A 6,533-nucleotide genomic window follows, 5' to 3' on the forward strand; every position below is an offset into this window, starting at 1 on the left:
ACAAGTCGGTTTCCCCTTACATAAAAACTTGTCTAGGTTAACGGTAATAGTTAGTGTAGAGAGCTGTTGGCTCGATCTCGTGGCATGCAGGGCTTGCCATCACCCTCCTACGCATGATGACTTAGGCCTAAGGTGGTGCCTTGGGTATTAGCCCAGCTGATTATTATTATTATTATTAAATATTATATCCTGACAGTCAACCAAATCGCCACACTATTCTCCGAGCTGTTGCTGACTTCGAAGGAGACGGCAATGTTAATCCCAGATTCCGCGGACATGACGTCATAACACTAATATGAAAGACACAGTCATCGCCTACTTGGTCGCTTACCCTCGAGCAAGTATAAGAATAGCATGCTCCGACTTGGACTTGTCAAAAAAATAAGTCTGGAGTGTCCTTAACCACCATCAATTTAACCCATTTCGTGCCAAGCTCCACCAAGCACTTCTCGATGGTATTCAGTGCCTTAGCACCGGCAGCCAACCGAGTCCCGCCACCGGCAGCCGACCGAGTCACGGCGCGGACCACCGGCGAGACCCCGTCCATCAGCAATACCCCGTCCACCAACGGGATGCAAGGGCGGAATTTCGGTCCGAGGCCGTCACTCCACCCCCCCCCCCCCCCCATCTTACCAAAAGAAGTAAACCGTGTTTCAGTTGTGGGGTGGTGGGACATTTTTACAAGGATTGCCCCAAGGAGCAACGATCAAGGGCAGAGATATAAAAAAAATTACTTTTGTTTTTTAATTTTTTAAACTTAAAAATAAATATTGTTTGCAAACTTTTAACGGTAGCTTTAACCTATACCTACAGCCTTACAAAAACCATTTGCCCCCAAAAATTTCCGAATTCTTCCAAACTAAAGGTACTATCAAGAATGTATTGAAGTTACTAAGAATATTTGAGCATAGCATTTACCCCTGGTACCATCCTCGCAGCTTTTGTGGAGAAAGTTCGTCTGCATTTAAGGCGCATTCAACGGTCATAACATATAGCAAACTTGAATGGGAAAGCAGACGAATTTAAGCTACAAAGGCTGCGAGGATGGGAATCAGAATCCTGTAGTCCAATATTCTTACAAGGAGAGTACCCGAGGTGTTTATTGCCGATTTTGTTCAAAGTCGGGCGTAATGTAGACCTATAAGAAATATGAAATTTCCCAAAAGGAGACGTTGCACTACCCAATAGATTTGCTATGGCAACCAAAAATGTTTTTGATCACTTAAAACAATAAAATCTCCATTTTAAAAAGCATGGTATTTTCTCGGTTTCACAAAGGTCCTAGCTACGAAAGTTTTGAAAAAATTTGAAAATCACGAAATGTGTAATTTGGACCACATTTAGGTAAATTTCATCAAGTTTGGGTAAATTGGAACATTTTTAGGGTAAATTTGTAACAAATTTTGGGTAAAATAAGGAAAAAATCTTATTTTGGTTGTAAGTAGTCAAAAACATTTTCGGTTGCCATGGCAAATCGAATGGGTAGTGCAACGTCTCCTTTTGGGAAATTTCATATCTCATATAGGTCTACATTACGGCCGACTTTGAACAAAATCGGCAATGAACACCTCGGGTACTCTCCTTGTTAGTAACTTCAATACATTCTTGGTACTATTAATACTTGTTAACTTTAGTTACACTTTCAAACCGAACTTATTTGTTACTTCTGGTCATTTCCCGCCTAGAAAACATTTGGATTTAGGACAAGACTCCTCGTCGCAGCAGGACACGAGTAACCAAAATGAAAATGAAATTATATAAAGAATAGACTTTTCGCTAGTCACTGACGTCGGCCGGAAAATAAAATGGTTTTATATTTTTAGTTGACCGCATAATTACCCTAAGTGACTCAATATGATAAATTTTACAATGGAACCTTGTTTAAAGGAAATTACGTCACTTTTTTCAGTGACCAAATTTACGTCATGGCTGTGTTCGCGAAGCGGCATCAGCGGGGGGAGCATTACAAAGACCATATAGGGTACTGTAATTGAATTCGCGAGTCCTACGTTTCTTTGGTGTGAGTAGCGCAAACCCTCTGAAGATTTATGGGAAAGGCTCTTAATGACACACTTATGATAAAACCAATAATCTTGCTTATGTAAATTATCTCAGCCAAAAAATTCACACTTTTTTTCCAGAAAAAGAAACTTTTTTTTTATTTATTGCAATCTACTGAAATATTTTAAATTGTTTAATTTAATAAAACAGGAGCTAGAAATAACAGCGCGTGAACGTTTTTAACCAGACGGTTTCCCCAAGATTTTCTAATAAACCCTTTGCGCAATCGTTTTATTTAAAAATGATTATTGGATAGGCATAGAACTCCTTTCGACGGGGCATCTTCGCTCAAACCACAACATAGCGAGAAGCCTTCAAGGTCATCAAAAACGACCTGGTCATCTCCACTCGAGCTTGTTTTCCATGGTGAAAAGATTTGAGCGCCATCTTCGCTCGAACCACAACATAGCGAGAAGCCTTCAAGGTCATCAAAAACGACCTGGTCATCTCCACTCGAGCTTGTTTTCCATGGTGAAAAGATTTGAGCGCCATCTTCGCTCGAACCACAACATAGCGAGAAGCCTTCAAGGTCATCAAAAACGACCTGGTCATCTCCACTCGAGCTTGTTTTCCATGGTGAAAAGATTTGAGCGCCATCTTCGCTCGAACCATTACGTAGCTAGAAGCATTCCAGGGCGTCTCCACTCGAGCTAGTACTTCATGGTGAGAAGATTTTACGTCCTTTCCAAGTTATTTCTTCACTTTCTTCTTTCCGGCATCTTCTTCGGCGTTCCCACTTTTTCTTTTGCCCTACTTCCTGATGGCTGCTCAGCCTGCCTGTTCTTGGGCCGTTGTAATGTAGTCAGAATCTCGACACTTCTGATCTCTCGGGACTCGCGTCTCGCGGGTCAATGAATTTCGATAGTATGCAATCTAAATAAAATGACTTTAGTTTCGGTAACATTACCTCGGCCCACAGTTTTTCGTACTTTTCAATTTGTTCCACATGAAGCTCGGTATCTTCGTCTACAAACAGAGCAAAGTAGCATTCTGTTTGCCGGTGATATTCAACTGGCATTGAACCTGAAAATAATAATCATGGTTTGTTTTTAGTTTTAAATTACCGTTGACGATTTGCAGGCAAAAGTTTTTATTTTGCTGGGCGTGTTCTGGCAGGTTTTGTCGTTTATTTTCTTTCCTAGCGGAGGGTGCCGTTTTGATTTCCACTATGGCATTTTCCGCATCCAAAACTCCATCGGGGCTAGCTCCCAAAAATCCGTGCTGCAAATTCATAAAAAGGCTGCTATTTCGAGCTTCCTTGTTGAAATCTATTTCGAATCGGTGAAGCGCTACTGATTCATTTTTCTTCCCATATTCCGTACTGCCGGTGCTAAACGGCATTTTGTAAAGAAGTTGCTTCATCCAGGCCCGGACTGGCCCGGGCGGCTAAGCGGCGAACGCCGGTCAGATCGGGGCCAACTCAAATTGGGGCCAAATTTGGCATTAATGAGAAATGGGGTCAACACGATTGCATAGCCGGTGGGGCCAACTACTAGCCAGCCCGGCCCTGGCTTCATCAGAGGGTGGCAGAACGTTGTTGGCAATCTTTTGACAACCTTCCCGAAATTAGACGCTGTGAGTCGGTGATGTTGGTTGCCATCGTAAGTCGGATTCCCATGTTGACCACGTGACTGATTTTCGATATTGTCTCTCTGTTCTTCGGAGACCTGTAGGCTTTTCAAATGGCCTTCGACAGCGGCTTTAAGTTGTTCTTCGGTGTTGATCGGTGGAAGCTTCAAAGTCGTACGAATTACTTTCTGAGCTGGTTTCGCGAACAAGTGCTTCGAAGTTGCAGCTTTTCTCTTTCTACTCTTCTCCGTGTGACGCTTGAAAAAAACCAGGGCTTTTTCGGTTCCTGGGACGTAAATCTTGTAGGGTTACCTGTTAAAGCTAGCTTCGGCTTTCTTGCTATCGCGCACGCGTTTGTAGCAGTATTTGTTGCGAATTCCTACGAAAAGCAACTTCTTGGTTCGATAACCGATAATAGCGGCTACTCCGGAAGGGGCGTTATAGTTGTGACCGTAAGACCGTTTGCTCCAATTACCGTCGCAAATAACCGTTATATACGGGACACCATCCGGGTGTACGTCTCCGGCTTCGACGGCCAACCTTCTTTCTTCCTCCCAGCTTTCTTCATCTCTTCAGTCAGATGGGCGCTCCAAAGAGATCCCAAGGTATTCTCGATTCGTTGAAACCTTTTATAGCTTATTGGAGGAACATCCAGTACTGCCAAGACGCTTGAAAGTTGTGTATGACCACTTCCGGATGTTACGGCACCACAAACCGCATTATCATTGACTCCCGGTTTTGATAGTTCAGACGTTCTTGTTTCCGTTCTTTTGCAAGTTGCACATTCGAAAACAAACGTACTCTTGAGGCCCTCATGTATTTCTTTCGCCCATCTTAGTTTACATGTACATATTTTTGTGTTTTCACTTTGCAATTTCATACTCCAATCCAAGACATGCCGAATATCCACGATCCTATAGCCAGTGAGATTTGAGGGGGCTGGATCCTTTTCAGCTCGTTCAGTTCATTCAGTTCGTTTTTCCTGATAAAATTGGTCGGAAAATACAGGCCTAAAACCGAGAAATGTTTTTTTTTAAACTGTAAATAAGAAAAACCATAAGTAACAAAACACCCATAAGTATGAAATAGGGAAACGTTTCTACTACATCCTTTCTTCACAGTGACAGCCAAAAAATTATAAAATAGTGCCACTCGGTAGCGATGCCATGAACTAATCTCATCCAATTTACGGTAACGTTATATACCGTCATTTTAGGCATTTATTTATTTAGTTTTCAACATTGATATTTCAGTTTGGAAATCATTTTTAACTTGATAATGATTATACGGTAAGCCGTCGATAGACCTAGATGCTTACGCGAAGTTCGCGAACCACGGACAAGACTATTATTTTTTCAAGTACAATGTTATTGACTCAATTTAAATTTTGAATTCTCCTGGATGGCCAATAGAAAAATAGTTGCTAGTCGGTTTACTAGTTGGTCTTTGGTGAAGAAAGGATGTAGTAAGAAAAATTGCACGCGAAACGTTACAAGAGTCATACTTAGGGGTATTATGTTACTTATGATAAACGCAATTGTAAGACGGTCAGGGTTATCCATATTGCATTTTCAGCTCGAAAAAAAATTTTATTTTGCGTTTTTAGGAAACTATTTTTCATTTTGCATTTGGTTGATTTGGTAAATAAGAAAACATTTTTATCGCTTTTTCAAAATTTAAAATATTTTTCTGGCATGCCAGTTATGGCACGCCAACCCGGTCAAAATTAAAAAGAAAAAAAAAACAGAGTTTTTCGTTGAAAAAAAATTTGATATTTTTCCAAAAAAAATATTTTAAAATATAATTTTTGTTGAAAAAAAATAATTTAAAAAAAATAATAATTTTGAAAAAAAAAATTGAAAGTAAACAAAATATTTTTGGAGGAAAAAAATATTTTAGCTATAAAAGAAAAACTGCATATACCACACTAGAGAGCTGCAGAGCAGTGAAAATAGCAAATCTTTCCGCTCCGTTTTGTTTTCTGGAATGGTACATAAGTCCGTTTCCGCTCCGCTTTGTTTCTCGTCCATAATAACCGTCCGTTTCCACTCCGTTTTCTTTCTCACCTATTACTTCCGTCCGTTTCCGCTCCCTTTCATTTACCGTATATTATTTCCGTCCATTTCCGCTCCGTTTCATTTACCGTATATTATTTCCGTCCATTTCCGCTCCCTTTCATTTACCGTATATTATTTCCGTCCATTTCCGCTCCGTTTCATTTACCGTATATTATTTCCGTCCATTTCCGCTCCGTTTCATTTACCGTATATTATTTCCGTCCATTTCCGCTCCGTTTCATTTACCGTATATTATTTCCGTCCATTTCCGCTCCCTTTCATTTACCGTATATTATTTCCGTCCATTTCCACTCCGTTTCATTTACCGTATATTATTTCCGTCCATTTCCGCTCCCTTTCATTTACCGTATATTATTTCCGTCCATTTCCGCTCCGTTTCATTTACCGTATATTATTTCCGTCCATTTCCGCTCCGTTTCATTTACCGTATATTATTTCCGTCCATTTCCGCTCCGTTTCATTTACCGTATATTATTTCCGTCCGTTTCCGTTCCGTTTTCTTTATCGCCAATTATTTGCGTCCGTTTTCCGATCCGTTCCACGGAAACGGAATAATTTCCGCTCCGTTGCAGCACTCTATACCACACCAGGGCCTGAACCAGGGGGAGCCGGTCGGGCCGTGCCCACCCGGAACCGTATGGTTGTATGTACAATTTTTTATATTTTTTTTATTTGTTTCCATTGCGTGCCCACCCTGAAATCCAATCCTGGTTACGGTGCTGTACCACACATAGATGGCTCTACTTTACGCTTGCAGGGACTACTAATACTGTCATGGGATTATTTTGATTGTTAATTCAATGCATATTTTTGTACACCGCTCCC

This window comes from Leiobunum rupestre, chromosome 1 (genome assembly GCF_980474605.1).
Source record: "Leiobunum rupestre chromosome 1, qqLeiRupe1.1.hap1, whole genome shotgun sequence".
In the NCBI taxonomy this organism is placed as follows: Eukaryota; Metazoa; Arthropoda; class Arachnida; order Opiliones; family Sclerosomatidae; genus Leiobunum; species Leiobunum rupestre.